Here is a 25,521-nt window from a genome sequence, read left to right as displayed (position 1 = left end):
TGTTACCTCTGCATGATATGAGTTTTTGAAGTCATCTACATCATGTACCATGTGCAGTAGAAGTTGAGAAGTTTACAGCCTTGGCAGTTCTTACAGATTATTCAGAAACTACAAAGGAACCCCCTTGTGTGCTGTTGAAGAGACTGTTGCTAGAATGTCTTCAGACAGTGCCACTGATATGCCTTTCAAATATGCTATGGCTCAGGAAGTAATTGATTGAGGCAAAAAAGGCTGTGGGAGATCTACCATAAAATCAATAGCTTGATGGTTTGAGTGTGAGTAGATCATGTGTTAAAGTAAAATTTTCTCTGATTAAGAAAGTGACTGAAGGGAGTTTTACTCTTTGCATGATTTCTACTGCTGGGAACTTGCATAGTCTTGGAGCCCCTATATTTTGCATTTATATTACATTATCGAATGATGAAAAGAGTGAACATTCTTTCATCGAAGTGGTAGTGTCGAAAGCCCTAAACAGCAAAGAAATGGAACAGCAAATTTTTTCCCAGGGAAAAAAATAAAATTTGTTGCTCCGCAAAAAAAAAAAAAAAAAAACCTTAAAACACAAAACGCCAACACCCCCCCCCCAACTTAAATATACCAACTCGGAGATTGCACCATAGTGGAGGAAATGGCAAAGTCCTGAAGACATGGTCCACTGTTTTTTTTCCCTTGGAAAAAAAAACAATATTCCGTGTCTTCTCTGTTAAGGTCTTTCGACATTATCAGTTCGATGAAAGAGTGTTCGCTCTTTTCATCAGCCGATAATGTAATGTAGACCCTATATTTTGGAGTTACTTTCTGTGCATGAATGGGTGTGGCAGTTTTAAAAGGGTACCTTTGATTTATACATTTCTGACTACTAAAGCTCAGTGTGCATACCAGGTAATGTGGAATTTAATATTTGAAATGCTTGATAACTTGTGAATTATCCTTAATACTGCATTCCTTACAGACTTCAAATATGCTGCAGTGAAAAGTGTTTGTGCCAATATTGGATCCGCTGTTGGAAAGTATTGTTTCATTAATTTTATCAAATTATTTGGAGAAGTGCACATATGTTTGGTTTGGTACTGTTATAAGGCTTTTCCAATGAATTTCTATGCTTGATTAAGCAGTTAGTTTGCCAAGCTTTTCTTGATAAGTTGGAATACGTGTATTGTTATGAGTCATTGAAGCAGTTGCTTCCTGAATGTGTGTCTACTTTACTGATTATTTTTTTGTTTTGTTTTGTTTTTGAGGAGACATAATTGATTAAGGAAATTCACTACTAGGCATACTAAATTATTGTACTTTTATCCTATGTGTCCTTGTAAGATGTGATCTGTTTCTGACATTTTTTCTCAGTAATTTGCCATTGATTCAGAATTACGTAGAGCTGTGATGTCAACATATCTTCTTGTGATCATTTCTCCCTTCTGTCTTCATTCTTGAAGGTTTTAGTATGTGAGTAAAACAGAGTACATGATTTATATATATGTACATATGATTTCTGGCATTGCTTGCCCACCCTCCAGGAAGGCTGCTATTTAGCTTGATAGCCAGCTTAATAGAGTTATGGAAAGCAAAGTTTCTTATACTGCTTTGGAATTTGTCAATACTATCATCGTGTTTTAATGTGCTAGATTTGCAGTATTTAATGTCTGTACAATCCTGTTCTCTTTGACTGGTTGAATAAAGTATGTATTTTTAAGAATTTGACAGTTTGAGCTTGATGAAAATTCACTGTTGTGTTAACATTGTTAGGTGTGATTTTTGCTGATGTGTGCTTTGGTGATTTTTACTTAGTCAATATAGATTATCAAGCTATCTATCTGTCTATCTATCTGCCTATCTAGCTATCAGTTTCTCTATCTATAGTATAGCATGAAAAAAAGGGCAGGCCCTACTGATGAGTAAGAGGGAAATGATGCTTGAGTGGAACGCTATGAGTATACAAAGGCAAGGTGGAAATGCGGGCAATTAATGCAGATTTGCTAAACAACGTATCAGAAAAAATGGAAAAAAACTTTGTACCTCACCATTACTAAGGAGATAAGGTTTGAACCAGCAGTTTTGTCATACATGTATTAATTATATCAGATGTCACCCATATTACTCACACTCTCCCCTGGATTCATGAATCCTCCGTGTAAGACTAAATAAGTCTTACTTGGAGACTGCAGTTGAACGGTATGATGTCAGCATGCCATGAATATTCATGAGGGCACTCTGACTCCACTCCAAGTCTAACACGGACCGTGCAGGAAAGCAGGGGGTGTGTCTGACTGCCGAGCAGTCCAAAGGTCCACGCCCCTGCAAGTGTCTGAATTGTAAAATGTCAACACACAAGAGCAAGTCTGCTCAAATGTCCACGTACCCAACACCACACTCTCTGACATTGTAAACCCCCAGCACAGTTATAAAAAGTAAAACTTATAATTTTTTTTTTTGTAATTCCTGATATAGCTGCCCGTATTTGCACGTGTGTGTACGGGTGTGCCCATTGCTTAGCTGCAGTTAGTAATCTTGAAATGGAAGAGCATAATAAGGAATGTTTATGCAAACTGCACCAAATAACAATAGCATAGTAGTAGAGCCTTTGCACAAAGAGGAGGTATTCATGGTTCGAGTCCTACCACTCCCCTTCCTATCTTACGTTTGAAATTAGTATATGAAAAATACCCGACATATATGATTAAAATTTTACTAAACAACATAGAAATGGCCTATGTATCAGTGAACAAAATGTATATTTATAAAGGATCCTGACATATAATTGCCCGCAGTTAAGCAACACTTTACCCAGCACAATATAGGTGCCCGTAGTTAAGCAACGCTTTACCCAGCACAATATAGTTGCCCGTAGTTAAGCAGCACTTTACCCAGTGCAATGTAGTTGCCCATAGCTAAATAGTGCTTTACCCAGCGCAATCAGTTTGCGTGGAGGTGCGCGCCGTGCCAACCAGTGCACCATCGGGCAACGTGGAGCAACGTATAGCAAAGTTGCCTAAACACAGCCACACCCCCTAGCCTGTCTGGACAGTAGTAAAATAAAATGCAATAACAAGGTTCGAACCCAGGACACTGTGCACCATAATCAAAGTACTGAACCACTAAGCCATGACAGCTTAGGATAAACAGCCACTGTTAACATACATATACTTATAAATGGTAGATTAACCATTGCTAAGCAGGTCTGCAGTCAGCCGAGAATTTTCAAAAATGGCCAATCACAAAAAAGTGTGGGAAATGTGGCATATTTAAGCCCCATAGGAGGGAATACTCACCATAACTGATTGTAGCTCCCATCTGCAGTTAGAATGGCTGGTGCTGGAGAGGGTACATGCTTTCGAGTGCAACGCTGGGGAATCGAGGATTCAAAATACATGGTTTGGCTCCTTGTCCACCATCATGAGTCAAGACTCCTGCAGGGCCAGTTCCAAGGGACAGAGTACAAAACCGAGGCTTGGAACCGGTTAGCTCATGACCTCACCAGTGTCACAGGCATTCCTCGGACTGGAGCAGGTCCGTCACCACCATGCAGACCTGAAGAGATGGAAGCAGGACCTACTGAACCAATGGATACAGGAGGCCCGTGGGATGCAAGATGCCCCACAACTGAGTAGGTAGCCATGGAATGCAGTATGTACGACATGCTAATTTATTCTATATAATGGATAGGTATGTCTCAATATCCCTTCATTTACTTCACAGATGCAGGTGTCCATGCTGCGATTCAGCAAGCCTATGCAGATAGGCTACTAAGGCTGCGCCACCAGGCAGGTTAGTAATTATTCTGCATGTATTGTTATATAAAATAGGTGAGAGAGCCTGAAAGGAAGTGTTGTAGCCTAATAATACAGCCATAAAATGCCCTGAATAATTCCTCTGCATGTACTGTTATATAAAATAAGTCAGAGAGCCAAAAAAAGAGTGTAGTAACCCATTAAGAAAAGTAAAATATGTCCGGAATAATATCTCTGCATGTACTGTCATATAAAATAAGTGAGCGAGCCTGAAAAAGAGTGTTCTAACCTATTAATAAAGGTATAATATGTCTTGAATATGTCTGCCATATGCACTGTAATATCAAATAAAAGAGAGAGCCTGTGGAAAAGTGTGTAATGTAATTAATAAAGGTATAAAACCTGGAGTGTGTCTGTGTCACTTACTTTGAAATGTTGTTGTACCCTTGCATTATACAAATAGTACTGTTTTAAAAAGTGCTGGCAACCCACAGTTGGGCAGTCCCATCTAAAGTGGTTGATGGAAGTGCCAGTAGCTGTAAAGCATATATACATTCCTCAACAGTCAGTTAATGGGTGGCATGCATAAGTAAATCTGGCACACGAGTAGCTTGTTAATTTGTTCCCCAGAAATGTGAGTGTGCTACACGAAATGTAGGGTTCTGTACAAATTTAACTGAAAATGTCATGTGAACACATCCAGATATGTAGATAAATAAATATAAATAAAATCAATAACTATGTAGCAGTAACATCTGCATCTTGGACAGTTAGTATGTCAGCTATAGGTCAGGTATATAATGAACTAGCCAAACCCATTACACAACCTAATGCATGTTGGCAAGTGTAATAATACATGTAGGGGATATACACCTGCAGTCAATAGGAATGTAGTGTAGACTAAAAGTACTTATAAGATATTAATTGAGGTTTCTTACTACATCCTATTGTATGTGCATAAACAATGCAATTCCACACCTCAATGGGTATGTGTAATCTCAAAACATTTGTTGGGACATATGTCCTATTGTTCTATAAATATCTGCATTCACTTTGATGCATGTGCCCTGTTCAAACACCCCAATTATGGTGGCCTGTTGCCACCAATCATCCCTGCATGCTGTTGGAATGTCCACTGTCGTTCAATATATGCATGTGTTATGCTTGCTGTTCAACTGTTGGAACCTTGGTGTGTTAGGTTAATGGGAATATTACTGCATGCTGTTACAACTAATTTGGAATGCTGTTGTTTATGTTGTAATTAAACACACCTAATCACAAAATGTATGGGAAGGCCGGTCCCAGCGGACCCACCTGTCCCTCCTCAGCTGGCGAGTGCACCTGGCACCAGCAGGTCCGGTGTCCAGCCCGGGCTCCCCTCCTCCATTGCTCCTGTGCCACCTTCGGGTGGAAGTGCTGCAGGGGATGGGGCTCATCCCCCCGTGCAAGCGTGGGCGGAGAAGGGCCACCTGTCACCCTTCGAAGGGTCTGGGTTGTGGTGCATAGGGAGATCCAGTGTTCAGTCGCTGATCCCCTAAGCCAGCTCGAGGCGAAAGTGACACATCTCACAGGTGAGTCTGCCCATCCTACGCAGCCACCAGCATAGCCACCCTTGGGACTGTGAAGGTGCAGTGGTGACTGCCCATGGATGGGGATCTCAGTTCCACTGTTACCATCTGTGGGCTCATGGGCTTGCGATTTCCAAACATCCGTCCCCGTCAATTATGTTCACCCACCCCATGTGTCATACACCAACCCTGTATGCGTCTTGTTTGTCTTGTCTGTTTACCTCCCCAACCTACCTCCCCAAATATACCTACTTCCTCTACCTCACTTTCCACTCTCACCTGAAAAAAAAAGGGCAATCTGTACCCACAAAAAAAATGATGCCCTATACATAGCTGCCCATTTCGCACACATGTCTGCTGGACACGTAAACTGATAATTATAATTGGCAGTACAACATACTTTGTTGTCCTCACCCCTCTCCCAGGGGTGGAAGGTTTCAAATTTCACTCCAAATGTATTGCATATCCACAGCTGTTGCTGGTAAAGAAATGGGCAGCTATGGACCTTCCCTACACCCGTCCTGCACATCCCGAGCTTGTTTTCCTACTGTCTTTCCCTCTTTGTGCCCCCTTTTTCACCACTTGCCTATCTCCCCATTTTCTTTTCTTTCAAAGAAATTAGCACGGGGGTTAGCGGGAGTAAGCACTTTTAAGCAGTAGTAAGCGGGATTAAGCGAGTGTGCGCATGTGTGCTCTTAGCTATGTATTCCTAAGCATCGCGCAAACCCACGCAAACCTGCTTACAACTACTTAAAAGTTCCTTAGTCATTCTGTATGTCAGGGCCCTTGTTCTGCTTAGCAGCAAAATAAAACACCTCTTTCAGTCTCGAACCCCAGACCTTGGACACACTAGACTGCATGCAGATATTCAATAACTTGGTGCTGAAATAAATATGTCATGCATTACAATGAGTGAATGTAAAGGCAAAATTGGAAGGCCATAACACAAAGTTTGTTATGTGGATCTTTACCAGCAATTGTTGTGGAGTTGCATTACATGAGTGTGATACGAGAAGCAGCCATTCTAGCAGCAAATAATGTTACAGAGGCACTTTACAACCCCCACACAGTATCATTGCAGGACAAACACTGGCATATCTGATTAGGGCAGAGGCCATACTTCTTAACTGTGACTACTTTTCAGGGATGTCCCTGATTGGGAAACATATTTTAGCTGTGTTCCTCTGAATCCCTCTGAAAAGTACTGATGACAGTCAGAAAGGTGGGGTATTACACAATGCATATTGACAATAATAACAGTAGACACCGCTTGTACTTCATAAAAGGTGTACTAATCCATATGCACTGCTTCACTCAAGTCTACACTTACTGTCTCTATTATGTGTAAGGTGTACCTCGCTTTAACTACCTATCCCTGACTCCATGCAAAGATGTATCTGAGTGTTTCATAGGCCTGGCAGAGGCACAAACCACACAGGCATATCAGCTATTCTGCTGTTACACACTCTGCAAATATCTTTGGTAGGACTTCCACAAGCATACCCTTATGTAGGAGTACAGCACAGAAATACCAAAGGATGTAGCCATGTACTGGTAGCAACTGACTGTAACAATGCCATTGTACGAGTGCTGAAAACACCTGTGAGTTGCACAGACAAAGAATAACAGTGTAACATATGGCTACCATCTGGATAGGTTCACAGTTGTGAACTATGCAGACAGACCACCTGCCTCGATAAACTAACAGGTACACACCAAACCTTTAAGTCCAGTAAGATAACATTCACACAATAATACATAATGGTCTCTGTATGTCAGCACCCCCCCCCACAATTAAAATATACTTGTGTGTTTAGGGTCTACCAAGGATGTAGGTAGGCATACTCAGTACTGGAATTGTCCAGTTTTCCTGAGAACCCTGCGCTAATGTCAACAATAAAAAACACAAACCCTGCAGAAGTGAGTACATTAATATTCACAATATAACAGTTCACAAACAGTTCATGTGCCAAAAGAATACTTCTCAATAACTACTTTTGTATGGCAGTTAATTATATGAGTAGAAAAGAAACTACATAGTCGCATATATCTTGTGTAAGCATTTGTAGGGGTGAGTTAAACTCTACACTGATAGCTCTGTACTGGAAGTGGCAACAGTCAGGTCTGAGTACAACATGTACATCACTGTCTACACCTCTAGCTTCAGATATAAGAAGTATACCAACCTTCTGACTTACACAACAGTGTCCACAGCAAACAAGCATGGGCCCCACTCTGGAAATCTGAAAGGGCTATGTCTACATACCTTAGCAATTTATAGCATTGGGTTGCTATGACAGTGAGTACTGCAATTACCACACAGCAGGCTGTATGCATTTACCATATGCTGGGCACCAATTGGTGCAGAGGGCATCACATGCACATGCACAGATACCTATAAAAGCAGACTGTACTTGCTATCCCCACATGCAATCATTACATTGCACGTGTCAGAGACTATATAACTCCTGGAGAGTAGTGAAAAAAATTATTACTTAATAAAAAATATTTAATTAAGTAAAAAATATATACTTAATTACTAACCAAAAATATTAATTAAGAAAAAAAGACTTAAGTAATAACCAAAAATAAAAATTAAGTAAAACGACTTTACTAAATTAATAATAAATAAATAAATAAATAAATAAGTTGTCAAAGCATACACAGACGGACCTGAAAATGACAAACAGGTATGTAACAGATATGTAGTTACCGGCAAGTAGTAGATGTTTATGAGGAGCACTGTACATACTCTGAAACATGCATATGTGGCAGCAGTAGGTATGTATGCACTGATGCCATGCATAACTACTGCCATGGACAAATTAGTGTGTAGCTGTGTGCAGTGGGACATACTTGTGACATATGTAGTTCAGCATTATATGGCAAACATCTGATCATGTTATCTATGTTCTGTACAGTACTGTGTATAATGGCAGTTTGGGGGAGCAGTGCAAACACCTATATAAACTTGGATGTGACAGAGTAAGACATGCATGATAGTCATATAATGTGTAGCTTAGCACTGGCAACTGCTGTACCAGGCTAGTATAGTAATGTAGCATTTGCAGCTATATATACACCCTGCAATATTACTGTATGGACACATGTGATAACTGTTTATGTTGTAGCAAGGCCCAACAGGTCATCCGTGAGGTGTATGGACTTACAACAGTGTGGACCTTGTGTGTGTATGGCACACACATATGGAGAGATATTTATGTGTCCGATATAGTAGCATCTTAATATGTGCATAGAGCAAGGGACATACTGCAACTGTTTGTGAAGGGTGGACATTTATATGCTGGTGCAGGTTGTTATGTGCATATTTATATGTAGGTTGTAGTGTGTGGCAAACAAGACAGCATACAGTGCTGGCATATGACATGTGGTGTTTAAACGCTGTGGGTATGATTTGTTATGTTTATAGTCTTCCAGACAGGGGGTCCTGCTAAAGATACATGGGCTGAGAATACCTTCCATGCATTCTGCACAAGACTGTGCAATATTATTACATAACTGTATCCCTCTCAACCTTTGCATAATTGATATTCCCACCATGAAAGGTGGACTGTATATGTGCCTATATGTATATCTATATGTACACCAATGGATGTTTATATGTACACTCAAGCTCAATATTGTAAATGTATTGCCATTCCTTTTGTTAAAAACCCTGTACCCATGAACTACCACATAGGTGGTAGTCTACTCAACACCAAAAGTGTGATAAGAGACTATGGGACACAGGTGGACAGTAGTGTCCCTTTTGATAATCACAGTGCCACACTAGTCAGGTAAACTGTGTACGGTCCACATGTCATAAGAAAAGGTGTGTCATCCAAGGAAAAAGAGGTCAGTGTTCCACTCTACTAATCAGTCATAAAACCCATCATAGAGTACAATGGCCCTATTGGTATGTACCTCAGAAGACATCTACAGCAACTGTAGACGCCAGACACACACCTCACAAAGAGTATTACCAGACTCAAGCAGATGCCCTATGCAGACTGTCTTACAAAACCACAGCTACACTGTGTCGCATATCGCCTACCCGGAGGCAACCTCTGCCTAACATACAAACCTATGCCAAACCCACAGGTGTTGGACTTGCTCCATACAAACAGATTAAAATCCATACAAGCTACACACTGTACCAATCTAAACCTTGTAACGTCAAAAAGCAGAAAATGCTGGAGTGGTACATTATCATCTCAGACGCATACCATACTCTGGAACTACCTACCTATCAATAGCAAATAAAGGTCCTCATTAGCAGTTGTCATGAATAATCATGATGATTGGATGTGAGATAGGAAATACAACCCAGGACTCACCTCTGTGGCTCTGCATGACAGGGGCACATGAACTTAAATTACATGGGTGTTGAAGGGCAGGGTACCATATGGCTAGGTTTCCATAGGCCCTACGGATAATAGCCTATTAGCTACCTAGGACCAGATACACACATGCATGTACTTGTTGCATTACTTGCTATGTGAGGTTGACTGAGTGTGATGGTGAATGTGTCTAAGTTGTGTTTATGTGTGATAGCCTAGTGGGAAACTGTTTATATCATGGTATGTAGTGTTGTAGCTCTGATCCCAGCAAAAGATATGTATGCTATTGCTAGGCAGGAAAAGCAGTATGGCATATGATGTGACATCATGGTGTTGACTGGAGTGTGCCATTGTAGGCTAAAGCAGTACATGTATGCTTATTGATTGTTAACACTAGTGAATACAAATCCCGTATGAACTGTAGTACTACCTGAAGCTGTAGGCCTAAACAGCACAGTATGGTGTATATCCACATTGCTTGGAAACACTGTTTTGTTTGTTACCCGTAGTCCTCACACATTACATACATCAGACATAAGGTTTTGTAAGTGCTGACACGTAGTACTGTATGGTACACAGGTAAAACTCATCTGGGTTGCATACCTTTGTGTCTTGTAGGTATGTCTGATGTGTGTGTGGGTATGCCTGCAACGTGGCCTCAGGGGTATGTGTGTCACAGGATATAAGTGCATATCTAGCAACATGTATAGTGCAGTACAGCAGTATGCCACCTATATTGATGAATGTGCACATATGTTACTTAGGGGTTTGCTATCAACAAGTAGCATGGTGTACTGGTAGTATTGTAACTGTTCTTTACATTCATTTCAATGGATGACAAATGTCTTTATGCATTAGCTTCATATATACCTCCTGTGGCTAGGTGGTGCATTGTGTCACATACAGTGTGCCATGTACTGTTGTATAGTCTTACATACTGGTTTCACTTTGTTGCTGTGCAGAACATGGTTTGGTACATAGTATGTGCCAGGCACTGTCAGGCAGTTGTGGGCTGAGCAGTGATATGTGGTATTAAAAGTGTGTATCTACTGACAGCCAATAGGTTGCTATATATGGCATTTCATTGATGTCTGTACTTTAGAATGTTAAGTGTGCCACATGACTTGCTCACAATTATTGTTTTATTGTGTTCCAGGGACATGTCTCACAATCAAAAACCCATGTATTTCCCTGAAGAGGAGGAAGTCATCCTAGATGCCCTAATACAACATCACAACCTGCTGTTCTCCAGAACCAGCCAGGACCAGCATGGGCTCACTGCACTGTGGCAGGATGTTGTCCATCGGGTGAATGATGTAGGCATGCATAACCAGACTTATGAGCAGGTACGCCATCACTGCAGTGATTTAATCAGACATGTCCGGCAGCATGCCTCCGATGTCCACAGGCAACAGCTTGCCACAGGTGGTGGTGCAGCAACACATCCACCCCTCATCAGAGTGGAAGAGCTGCTCCTCAGCATGGTGGCTCCTGGCCAGCCACTAAAACAGACATGTGTCATCATGGAGGCCGGAGACACCCAGCACATCGACTCAGAGCATGCAGGTAACATGGCATATCTGTAGACTACTGTTAGCGCGATTGTTAGAACATGCATTTATCAGATGTGTACTGTGTATTTAGAAGATGTGGAGCCTGGTGTCATGCAATACTGATAATTTGGTACATCATCTGTATGCCTGTGACTGTCACCTGTTGTACTACTGTAAAATTGCAAACTCACAGCAGCAATGCCATAGTTGTTGACACTGAAAAACTGTCTCATATCCTTGTAGGTCCCTCTGGTGTGATAGCAAGACAGCAGATCCATGCTGGTAAGTGTTTTACATTTGAAATAGCATATAACATGTGCATGTCATAGGAGAGTTGTAGGCCATATACACATGTGAAACACCTACACATAATGCATGCTCTGCATGTTCTCTGTGGGACTATGCACATCCCAGTAACATGAGTAGCTACCTCAATCACATGCAATACACAGAGCATCCCAACCAATTGTGGTACACTCTAGTGGACATTGTATAGGCAGAGTCAATACACATGCACACAACATACACCACTTTGTCATATGCAGTAAGTATTAATATGATACATATGGTGTATGTAGACACCTGTTGTAAGGTCAGACTCCAGTATCCCAAATGTCATCAACACAGCACACATACTATACCTGAGGGGTAGAGGCCTATCATGGGGCAGTGCGACACGCTTCAACACACAACACATTCATGTTAGGCAATGCTCCCTATTGGACACCTTACATACCCATGTAACAACTGGCTGTGAAATGGTTAATGTAGCCACAGTGGTGCAGGTCAAGTACAGCAAGATAGTTGCCAGTGTGGCATACATTAGTGGCTTTGAGTGACCACATGATGCTGCCTGATGATGGCTCATGGTACTACACTACATCCAGTTACAGTAACTGCAGTACTACACATAGCATTCATTGCTATACACCTGACAGTTGTGTGCATCCGGCCATGGTATGTATACCTATGAGTGATGGTGCACAGGACATTGGAAAGCATTTTATACTTGCACAGCAATGTTGTGTCCATGTACACATTGTGTTCCAGAGTGAGGCCAATCATTGAACAACACATGCATCAAAGACATGTATACTGTTATCAACAAGGACTCTCTACACTTGCACTGCATGCTGTTGAGCAACACACATCCTGCATGCTGATACATGTGATAGGACTCTTTGGCTTGTGATACTGTACTCCACCATCAACCACTAATGGGTATATTCTGTATTGCTGTTGGTGTGTGTGCATGTGTGTGTGTGTGTGTGTGTGTGTGTGTCATCTTGACTGAGTAGTGTATTTGTGTGCATGTGTGCATGTGTTCATGTGTGCATGTGTGCATGTGTTCATGTGTTCATGTGTGCATGTGTTCATGTGTGCATGTGTTCACGTGTTCATGTGTTCATGTGTGCATGTGTGCATGTGTTCATGTATGCATGTGTTCATGTGTGCATATGTGCATGTGTTCATGGGTGCATGTGTGCATGTGTTCATGTGTTCATGTGTGCATGTGTTCATGTGTGCATGTGTTCATGTGTGCATATGTGCATATGCTCATGTGTTCATGTGTGCATGTGTTCATGTGTGCATATGTGCATGTGTTCATGGGTGCATGTGTGCATGTGTTCATGTGTGCATATGTGCATGTGTTCATGTGTGCATGTGTTCATGTGTGCATGTGTGCATGTGTTCATGTGTTCATGTGTTCAAGTGTGCATGTGTGCATGTGTGCAGTTGTGCATGTGTTCATGTGTGCTAACATCCTGTTCAGATTGTAAAGTGTGTTTCCTGTCTTCCTCTCACAGGTGCTGAGGTTTTGTTGGATGAGTGCAACAGGGAACCTGAAGTCACTGCCACAAATAGTGGACATGATGATACATGTGATGTGGCACAGGCAGGTTTGACAGGGTCTGTCGTTGGTCCACCAATCGACAGTACACAGCTTTCCACCCCATCTATGCACACATTCCTACTGCCAATACATCCCTCAACACCAATGGCCTTAGCTGAGGAACAGCATACAGTAGGCATTGACCAGGATAGTGTGGTATCTATGGCACATGCGACCCCTCACAGCAGCCATACCCAGACACCTGGAACAGTACCACATAGGCATATGTCCAGGAGTTCTCATGGAAGCACTGCTGGTCATAATGCCTGTGGCAGAATGTGCCCCCACAGGTCTCACAACCTCAGGTATGTTCCGGGCTGTAATGCAGGCACAGGCATGTATGGAATGGTACACCAGGCAGGGACTAAGGGTGCAGAGGGCCCATAACACCGCTATCAATGACAGTATCCGTGACCTTGACGGTGCCATCCGTAATTACACCGAGGTCATTGATAGACGTTGGGGGGAGACACTAGATGTCCTCCACAATGTAATGTCCATGTGCCAGGACAGTGCAGGATGGATGACACATCAACGTGGACATATGCCAGCAACATCATCAGCTGGCAGTTGTCGCGGACGACACACAAGTCCCAGCCACTCCCATAGTGGCAGTACCAGCCCCAGCAATGTTGGGGCTGGGCTGTCAATACACCATCCTAGATGACCACGTGCACGTGGCACTGGCCAGTCCCAGCAGGGACATGGTTCCAGTCGACATCCCTCTGCCTCTGATGATAGTACCCAGTCTGGCTTAGTACCCGATACTGTCCATGACACCCCTGCCAGGCACAGGTACTGTGTCAGTATCCGGAGACAGTGATCTGTGCAGCCTGGCAGGTGCAGTTTATGGCTATCCCACAACCTCCTGTATTTGGCAGCCACATGGTGGAACTGTGTGTATGCAGACACACACATAAACCAAACACCTAGGGCTAACACATATTACATCAACATTGACCCATGCTGTACTGTCGTCCCCCCCCCACACACACACACACACACACACACACATGTTGGTTGGATGGGTCATTGTTGGGTTCTTGCAAACCAACAACAACCCTGTGCATATGATGAAACTGTGCCACCTCCTGTCATCTGTGACATTGATGCAGGAACAGGCTAACATGGTGCTGATGCACAGGGTGACCTAACAGCAGTGTAGCAATGTTAGCATGTTGTCAACAGTAAAGTGTAATGATATCCTTGTAGGTATATCTGAGCAAGCATGATGCATTAAAGCTATGATTATCAATGTAGTATTGTTTACACCAGTGTTAATTCCAAAAATGTATTGTCTGCCCATGTGCCACTTGGCTGATGTGTGTGGTACTGGCAGCATGTGTTGGTGAGTGGATGGTACGTGTGTGATGTGTGCAGTACAGATTTGCAGGTGTACATTTGTGAACATGGTGGAGGTGCACTGTTTGCATGTACATGCATAGTGGACACATGGAAAGGGTGCCATGCCCTGTATTACACAGTGTTAACACTTTATATTTCCTGTTGGTGGCCAGTATGCATTTTACTACACATATGTTTTAACTTGGATACACATGTGTGTATGATATGGTTTGACATTATGCTGTGGGTGATACTGTTAATATCGGTAATTGGTTTGCATTCTGGTAGTATACACAACCTCAACAGCCTGACTATAACCAGTCGTTAGATGATGTCTTGACAACTGACACACAGATGTAGGATACACAGTAGCATTTAAATCCTTCCGGTACTATACTATACCAGTAACCAATGGTATTGGCTGCCACCCATTCCTAGGACCACTCCTGTTTGGCTTGTAGCCGTCCTTGGTACAAGCAAAAACACTAGGGATATGTCCGTTCACATCTGGTAATGCATACAGTGGCCTACAATGCATTCTCCGGATGACACACTTATCCTCCACAAGGGTTTCATACAGACAGATACCTGTTGACTAACCCATGCTGTAAAGCTATAAGCCAACTATAGCATAGTCATCCACATTTACTAAACATAGTATCCTGACAGTACCACATAGGTAGTAGCTCACAACATGTAGCAGGGGTACCGATGTGTACATACAGCCACATGTTATGTCATCTGTCCTTTGGTATTCACATTTCCAAAGGTATTCTGATGTCCCTCGGTGTATCACATAAGCCATAAGGGGTCTATATGCATATCCATGAAGTTGTTGTACACCTATAATGAATGCACATTAATGACAGATTGTCTTGTGTTTGAACATGTGTGACATATACCCTAGGCATGAACCCTCACACACACTATTCTATAGAAACTGTCATGGGTGTGTGTGACACAGATGACCTAGGCCACAGATCACTACAGTTGCTGGCCTTGTCACATACATACATACATACATATGTGCCCTAAGGTCTGAGAAGCAGCAGAACAAACTGTCAATGGTAACAGATGTATTCATGTAGAAAGCAGGCTTCACACCTATGAACTAATTGAGGTCACATGTACATATATGTATTTGCTACACAGATACCTGAAGTGTGCAATGCACATACTGTTGTTTTACTGATATGTCATACAGTAGTAAAACACATTGACCAAAAGTGTTACACACACACACACACTCAGCCATTGCAGGATTCAAACCCCTACCTAACTATGTTATGCTACTAGAGAGATACACATTAACACGACGCACTTTATGCTTTACTGGGAGTTTTCCTTTCCACTGCTGTATTTGTGGGATACTGACATCATCAGACTTGCCAAAGAGGGATTTACCTCTTTTCATGCGTTTTCCTAGTCTCCAAAAATGGCACTCCTCTCAAAGGAAATCACACACACTTACTCAGCAATTGCAGGATTCAAACCCCTTCCTAACAATGTTATAATACTAGAGAGATACACATTAACACGACTCACTATATGCTTTACTGGGTGGTTTCTTTTCTCCTGCTATATTTGTAGGAAGCTGATATCATCAGACTGGACATGGTAATGTGTGTGCACTTTGTTTTATGCAATCCCAGGAATGAACCATGTGGAACAGCAGGTGTTAACAGCTTGAACAGGACTCCACAGTTCTTAGCATTTGTGATCTATCTGTGGACCAATTGCCTTTCCATCATATGACAATACATATTTATGCACAGATTGTTGATTGTGTGGATATGACATGTGTCTGGGATGTTGATAATGGGTTATTCAAAGTCTATGTGGGACGTGTGTAGCTCCTTTTAGTGATGTATGTCCTGGGTGGCTGCCTTAAAAACAGTCTAGCAGGTTTGGGAACCATGATCTGCCCATGAACAAACCAAAGTTGGTAGGGTTGTGTGTTTGTCAGCTTCCAATAGCTCTGTTTATGACTTCAATCATGATGGACTCCATGGCCTTGCAGATCACACTTCATAGGCTTATAGGACTATAGTTCCCATGGTCTGTTGTGCACCAACACTTGTGAGGTGTGCCATATGTTACTGTAACCCATTCAACAGTTTCAGATCCTGTAGAGAGGGTGAGGCTCATCAGACTTTTCAGGTGCAGGGTCTGTTTGTTCTGCAGTTCACTTGTGACACATATAGGGAAACAATGTAATCCAACTGATGCCATGTTTTCGGCTTTGGAAGGAGCTGTTTACCCATTCTACATGTGATATCTCCTGGTATGATGATAGGGCCTTTTGTCAGTGGGAGGTGGGTATGTATGTATGGGCCTGTCTGACAGGATGTTGGCATTGTCAGTCAGGTACAGTTGGCCCTGAATCAAGACATATATGAGTGTACATTGCTATTTATGACATAGCTGAAAGAAGTGTCATGGTTCTGTCTGGACTCCTTCACAGATAATCTTTCCAAAACACCGACAAACCTGAGCACTAAACCCCTGTTATACTCTTTTACACACTTAACACCCTACTGATCCTTTTTGATCAGTCAACAGAGTATTTCATCATAATATCCTGGCTTGTCCAAAGGTCGGTTTCATGTGTAATCTGCAGTCCAGCTGGTGAATATGGGTATTTTGAGGCAATGTTACAACTGCCTTATGTACACAGACAACCCTCTCCTCCTCCCAACAAGCTCAGATATATGTGAGAGATGCAACTATATAGACAAACTGGAGGCTGAGCTCTCTTGACCCATGACTGCACAGTCTATCAGGTGGTGAAGGTAACCACACACACCACAAATTCAGTCTCACATAGACCTATAGCAACAACAAACAAAACACATTACCACACATAAACATACTCGGAGGCTCTAAATAAAATCTGCCTAAGCAGCAATGACCTCCAAAGCAGACACACAAACAACTGCTACCCCACAACAATACCCACATATCACATAGTTCACAAAGTCAGTGTGCCACACAGTCACTGCCCTTAGGGCTAAACAACACACCTAATACACTTGTAATAGGTGACTCTATTGTCAGACACACTGACATCCCACTCTCCAGGCTGAACAAGTAGAAGGTCACTTTGAGCTGTCTGTCGGGTGCCAGGATCTGCCACATTACACATGCACTCAGGTCACTCCAAAGCATGTACAAATATAGCTCCATCATTGTCCATGCTGGTGTGAATGACCTCAGACGTTCCTCCCTGGACTACATGACAAGAGACATAGAGGAGCTCTCTGATCATGTAGCCCAGGCCAGTATGACCCTGACCTTGTGTAGCATCTTACCCTCATCAAGAATGATGGCACAGTATACAGACAAAATGATCAATTTTAACAGTTGGCTAATGTATTGGTGTCATTGAAAGGGGATCCAGTGTCTGTCAGCCTGGGATGACATGCTCGACATGCCACGTTGCTTTCCTAGGGACGGCTTGGACCTGTCACCCCTGGACTTTCGAATACTGGCTAAGGTTCTTGCCACCCCCATAGTGCCTTTTTTAGGCAAGGCTTTAAAGACAAACCCACCTCCATAGACAATACAAGGTAAAAGAAACTAAGGGTAATGCTGCTCAACACCTGATGTCCAAACCTCAGAATGCATGCACTCAAGGCTCTCCTCAGTATGGATAATTTCATATCTGTGCAGTAATAGTCACCTGGTTCAGGCTCCCAAAAGCACCCCAGCACTACCAGGTCATACTTCATACCATGCTTTTCGGCCACAAAACTCGGACCGACCAACATAAATAGGGGGAGTATCCATATGCATCACAGATACACACACCTCCAGGTTAGTAGCACTGCACGAAGCATCACATACCATACATGTGCAACTAACAGTGGGCAAAACTGCCTTTCAGTTTGTAGCCTGCTACAGACCACCCCCCAAAACTCAGGAACCCCACTTGGCTTTCCTGAGAACACTGGAGAATATGTAGGTCTCTCCAAACACCATTATATTGGGTGACTTCAACTACCCAAACATTGACTGGGAATACTGCTCAAGCCACAACACCCTCGCCCAACGGTTGCTAGAATTTATGAACTCAAATGCTATGGCACAACTGGACACCACACCCACAAGACGGGAAAACATATTGGATCTGATCATCACCAACATGGGGACTCTATGTTCCACACCAGAGGTATACCCCTCATTGGTAAGGTCAGACCATACTTTTATCTCACTGGACATCCATATCCCGTCCCCACCCCCATCCTAGGTAATCTCAGTGAAGAACTTCTCAAAAGCAAACATCACACTTCTCAAAACCGAGGTGGTATCCTTTAAAGATCCTGGGACAGTGGTAAATATGGCTCAGACCGCAGAATCCTTTACTAGCGCATTCTATGGACACCTACTGGAATGCATGGATCGTGCTATCCCAAATAAAAACAAGACTCACTCCTCCAAAGGCAGGGGACCTGTCTGGAGGACCCTGGCCATAAATAAGCTATACAACGAAAAGAGGAGGCTACTACATGATAGAGCACAATCCCAAAAAGGGAAGGCATCTCTGATCAGTACTAGCAAGAAACTACGATCACTCATGAATTAATCTAAGGCCTGCTTCGAAAGGAAAATTGCACCAGACACTAAGGACAATCACAAGGCCTTCTTTAGTTATGTCAGGAACCTGGGTGGCAACTCCCAGATATGCTGTGAGTTAGTGCAAAATGACAAAAAATACACTGAACCCACAGACATTGCCAACATCCTGGCAAACAGGTTCAGTGCAAATGCCCCCCCATCCCCCTAAAGAGCAAATGTCCATCCCAACAGAGTTTAGCCTCCCTAACATCACAGATGAACAGGTGAGAGCTGCTCTCTCCAAAGCAGACAGCAAAGCATCAATGGGACCGGTCGGTGTCCCGGCCTGCGTCTTACATGAGCTTCATGAAGAACTTAACCCTCACATTAAGTCACTGTTCAATATCAGACTTACTACAGGATATGTACCCAAGGAATGGCATACAGCAACAGTGGTCCCACTCCCCAAAGGTGGTGCCACAATGGACCCCAGACACTATCGCCCTATAAGCCTAACTAGCCTGGTCTGCAAAGCTATGGAGCATATCATCATGGAACTCATACACAAAGACTTCAGGAACATACAGACACTTGATCCTACCCAATTTGGCTTTGCTGAGCGCAGATCTTGCCTCTTGAACCTGGTTGACTTCTTTAAACAGTTACCAGGTCCATAGACATAGGGAAGGTAGTCCACACAGCCTACCTGGACCTCGCAAAAACCTTCAACACAATACCCCACTCGGGCATCATAAATAAGCTCACAAGCTTAGATATCAACACATATGTCATAAGATGGATTGCAAACTGGATCAGGGATAGCACCCACATGGTCCGTATTGCAGGTGCCATGTCTGAGTCTACACCAGTTACAAGTGGCGTCCCACAAGGCTCAGTCCTGGGACCTCTCTTGTTCAGTATATATTTCTGTGACGTACAGGCTAACACAGGAGGACTATGGCTGACTAAGTTCGCAGATGACTGCAAACTGACTGCCATAATCGACTCTCCAGCTGGCACAAGCATCCTCCAAAAGGGTCTCACAGAGATGGATACCTGGTGCCAGAGCCATGGCCTACAGCTAAATGCCATTAAATGCACAGTCATCCCCTTTGGGAATAACACAGTGCCCACACATTACCACATAGGTAGTAATCCATTAAATACGGAAGAAGTTGTTAGGGGTTTGGGGACCCGAGTAGATGGTAATCTCGCCTTTGACATTCACGCTGCCAAAGTGGTTAGACAGACCTTCTATATAGCCCACCTTATCCCAAAAGGTTTCACATCTAGATCAAGTGAGGTCATTGTGCCCCTATACTCATCAGGCCCATGATTGGATACAATGCCCCATTTGGGATGTACCTTACCCAACACCTGCAGCAACTGTAAGGGCCACAAAAGTACCTCACCAAGTGGATCTAGGGACTCACACAGATGCCCTGCGTAGTTCGGCTAAAGTAACTCTAGCTCTACTCAGTTGCTTACTGCCTACTCGGATGCGATCTGTGCCTGATGTTTAAAGCCATGTCCAACCCAGAATTAATGGACATGCTCCACCTTAGGATATCCGAATTCCTTAGAGCTACATGCTCCAGGGACTTAAACCTCAGCACAGATATTAATAGGACATGCTGGAGGGACTGATTCATATCCCAGAGGCTCCCCTCACTCTGGAATGAGATCCCAGTCCCGCATAGGCAGAGCCCCTCACTGACCCTCTACAGGAGACATCTTGACGAGTGGATGGGTGATCATATGTTTACCCCTGGGATCTCTTCTGGGTTCCTGCTAGACAGAGGCACAATAAACTAACCGTAAAAGGGCTATCTTGTGTGACCTACTATTCACAGGCACAGTCTACTAATCTAACAGGGTTGCAAAAGCCAAACACACTCTGGCTAGGCTTATAAATGCCTTAGGGCAGATAGCCTAGTATCAACCTATGAAACTATGATAATGTTTGGAGCGCACATTGTTTATTGATGATACTGATTGCAGGTTTTTTATCTTCTTTGCTTTCCCACTTTCTATGAACAACCTAAGTATCTGTAGTACATATTTGATTATGACAGGGTTCCAATATATTATATATGTGTCTGCTGTCATATAACTGTGTGCACAAGGCGGATTGGTGAATAGTGAGAGGTTCCTGGGTTAACACATGCAACTGCCGGATATGTGTGGCCCACTGCTGTACTCAGACATGGCCTAAGTGTGTGAGCATGTCCAGTGTGACCTTTCAGTATGTTGCTGTCTGAAGTACACTACATTTGTTACTGTGTGTGAACATGACCAGTATTAACATTTATACTATATGTGTGTTGAAAATCAGGTTATATTTTTACTGCAGGGCTCACCTTTGTGTCATAACTTGACAGGGATTATGCTGTGCCTGCAGGGTTTCCATGAGATACTTTGCATAGACTTATCAACATTTCTTCATACAATCTGACCAGTGAAATACTGTCATGGTTTAGTGGTTAAGTACTATGACTATTGTGCACAGTATCCTGGGTTCAAGGCCTGTCACTGCTTTATATTTTCATACTGAGCAGACCAGACTGCTTAAGGGCCAGTAGAGCAAATATGAGCATGTTGGTTTATGTTCAGCTATGCCCAACTTTGACCAAGCTTGTCCAACATTACTCAACATTAACCAACATTGCGGAACGTTGCCCAATATTGTTCAACATTGACCACAGTTGTGCTAGTTAGTGTGTGCAATTTTGTTTACATATACTAAATGGTGGTAAAAGCTGTTTAGCACTGCTTTATACTGCTTAACACATGGCAATCATGCATCAGGTGGCGCTGCAGGGCTGCCTATGTCGGATGCACATACTACACTCCCTATACATGTTTGAAAACAGGTAGTGTCAAATTAGGCATCCCTTTTACTATATGTGCGAGTCAGAGAGAGGTATCATTTCCAGGGTTCCTACTGAGCCAGTGTATGTGCTATGTGTTGCCTCTTTGCCAAGGCCAAAGCATACTGGGCACACCTCCTTCTGCCTACTGGGTTAGGCTCAGGTTGTTCCTCCTCCAAGTCACGCTCTGCCTGTGATGGCCTTGGCAATGGTGGGGGGCTGTTTGGCCCTTGCCTATGCTGCTCCTGCTGCAGCTGTTTTTGCAGGATCATATTATGTAGCATAGCACATACCATGACAATTTGGGTACATGTAGTTGGTGAGTACTGCAAGGCTCCACCAGATGTGTCCAAGCACCGGAACCGTGACTTGAGCATCCCAAACACATGCTCGATTACATTTTGTGTTTGTCTGTGTGCCTCATAATGGTGTTCCTGTTCAGGTGTGTGTGCGTTTCTGATGGGTGTCATCAGCCATGGCTCCAGTGCATAGCCAGCATCCCTCACTAGGTGACCATGAGGGATGTCCCCATTGGCAAATGTCTGGTACAGCTTTGTCAGATGCCAGATATGGGAATCATGGTAGCTTCCAGGGCAGCCAGCACATACATTCAGTATTATGCCCTGGGCATCACACACAACCTGGCAGTTGATGGAGGGGAAGCCCTTGCGGTTAAAGTAGACCCTACTCCGCTCACTGGCTGGTGCTTTGATGCGTATGTGCGTGCAGTCTATTGCACCCACTACCTCAGGGTATTCGCTATTTGCTGGAAGATACGCATATTGCCGGCCAATACCTCATGGGAATTGGGGAAATCTCTGTCTCCTCACTGTGGGTTGTCCAGCAGCATTCGCATTGTCACCACCCTCAGCATGTTGTATATGTTGCCTTATAACAGCAATGTCAGCCCCTAACATTTCTTTGTCTCAGTAAAGCTTTTTCAGTTTTCACTTCTATTAGCTTACTGCAGTGTTGCAGTGTCTCTGAGAGAAACATAGTGGAAAGTTGTTTGCAGAGTTTTAAGTGCTGGGCTGGGCTGGGCTAGTGTACCGCTTGTGTAATTGCCTGATTCTGATTGTTTTCACCTGCTAGCTCTGCTAGTACTCCCTGGTTAACTTCCTACTATTTGTTGTGCTTCTTTTTCCCTTTCTGTTTCCTCAGGGGGGCAGCGCTACACACACAAGCGCAAACACACTCACACCAGCTCAAACGCGCATGCACATGCTTACACGGACTAAAACCTGCTTATTCTTGCTTAAACGCGTGCACACAGGCACATACGCGCTTACACAAATTTCAACAACCTTAGACATGCTTACTCCAGCTTAAACGTGCGCACAAAGGCGCACACGCACGCACACAGTCTTACTCAGAAATACAGGCGCGCACCCGCACGCAAACACGTTGCAAGCACTTCAACAAGAAATTTTAGTGTTATCCATGGCATACACCTTCAATTTCTTGCCTTTAGCTAGGGTACCTGTTGACACACCTCTTCCAGTGATGAGTAACTGTCAGCAAACACATGCCACTCTGCTCCAATGAGCTTCACTTCTTTCATACATACCCCCCTCATGATGTCACCTATCTTCTACTCTGATATTCCCCTTATCCTACTCCTACACTCCACTGACTGTGCTCATTTGCTATGTAAACTTGGGATTCACTATCCTTACCCTCATTTGCATAGAATTGCCTACTAATCATTGGTTACATCTCTTAGACTGAGCTTCTCCCCTTAGCAACCTCTATTCGGTAGCCATGTTATCTTCGGCCTGCCATTCCCTTGCATTGTAAATTAAGAATTACAATAAAATCCATATTTGTGGATTTTAATTATTGGTTTTCTGGTTTTTAGGGCGCAGCATGTTTGCGCGGTGCTGCGCTGTGCTTGAACTTCGGAGATCGGGATAAAAAAAATTATTTTATTTTTATTTTGCATCGGTGAACATTGCCAATGGCCGTATTTTTGGCCATTGGCATGCTTCCTCAACTGGTTGCATCCTTTTTTTGGAGCTGTCACAGCTCCATTTTGCTATTTGCAGAATGGTACTCAGTTGTCAATGGAGTACATTTCTGCAAATAACACTACTCTTACTCGGACAGGTTCCGGTTTCCTGGATCGCAAATTTACCTCATTTGCATAGCTTTCGCCTGCAATTGAGGTAATTTGCATATCCTAGCCTGTCCATGTAAGAGTCGTTTTAGGAGCTCTCTTGCACGCCCCTACTGGCTGTTCCTGGATCACTCAGCGGACATGTTGGCTGCATGGAGTCTTACTCTACTCTTAGACTCCGTGCAAGCCTTCATGAATCCGGCCTTCTGTATTCTGTGCTGGAGAATATCTTAACAGTTGTTAGACTGGACAAGATTAAATAATATCTAACAGAATTTGACTTTTCAGTGTTTGAAAGTTTTGGAAAAAGAAAATCTAAGAGTTTAGCTCAGTTGTATGAAGATAATCACAGGTGACTTTCAATTCATGAAAATCTGGGAGTGTGAACTTTCAACATACATAAAACATACATGAATTAGTATTTTATTTAGGCCACTCATTTCATGAGTTTTAAGATAGTTGTTTACTACAACTATCCATTACAGAAAGTATGCTATGAAGTAAACCATGTTACCTCAATCAGCTATATGACATGTCAAACCAAATATATAGCAAGCAACCTAAAAATGTATGCACTCATAACCTAATACAGTTGGTTGCAGAACAGTGAGATATATACTGTGAGCGTTTGTCTTTTTATGGTTTACAGTGTAAGACACAGACAGACAATTGAAAATAGATGGAAACATGAGGTAAATGGGGAAAAGTAAGCAAAAGTAGTACAAAGACGTTAAGACAAGGGGGTGTTTAATAGTCTGGCACCATGCTATACAGATGACAAAGTTTGTATGTCGGTGCATGTGAGTCAGACATGCACAAGGTTGCAGACAACCCATCTCAGACAGTAACTTACATCCAGCTGCCAGCAGCAACACTGAGAAAGTCTGCCAGATAATGAGGTTCTGGGAGAGGCAGGCATGAAGGCAAAGTGGTTAGATTTGTATCTAACACCAGACCCCTGATTACTATTTGTGTGAAATTAGAATGTTTTCTCTTATGTTTCAGTGATTTTCCTTGAACACACCAGTTAACATCCCCCTCTTAATAATATTGTAGTTGATTAGCTACATTAAATTGCATATATATTATTTACTTCTGCCCTTGTACATATCTTCTGGCACACATACATATATACACACACACACACACACACACACACACACACACACACACACACACACACACACACACACACCTTTGCATACAAACACACACACGCACACACACACATGCACACAAACACGCACACACACGCGTGCACACACACACACACACACACACGCACACACACACGCACACACACTCACACACACATGCACACACGCATATACACCTTTGCATACAAACACATACACACACGCACACAAACACACACACGCGCCCGCACATGAACACACACACACACACACACACACACACACACACACAAACACACACACACACACACACACACACACACACATACACCACCACCAAACAAATCAAACAAATCCTAGAAGCATAACAGTGATAGTGGGAAGTTCTGTCAGCTCAGTGATTAACATGTACCAAGGG

The sequence above is a fragment of the Protopterus annectens genome, chromosome 5.part0, assembly GCF_019279795.1.
Source record: "Protopterus annectens isolate FY-2018-M chromosome 5.part0, PAN1.0, whole genome shotgun sequence".
In the NCBI taxonomy this organism is placed as follows: domain Eukaryota; kingdom Metazoa; phylum Chordata; order Ceratodontiformes; family Protopteridae; genus Protopterus; species Protopterus annectens.
The sequence above is the reverse complement of the archived record's forward strand: the minus strand, read 5'-3'. Positions refer to the sequence as shown.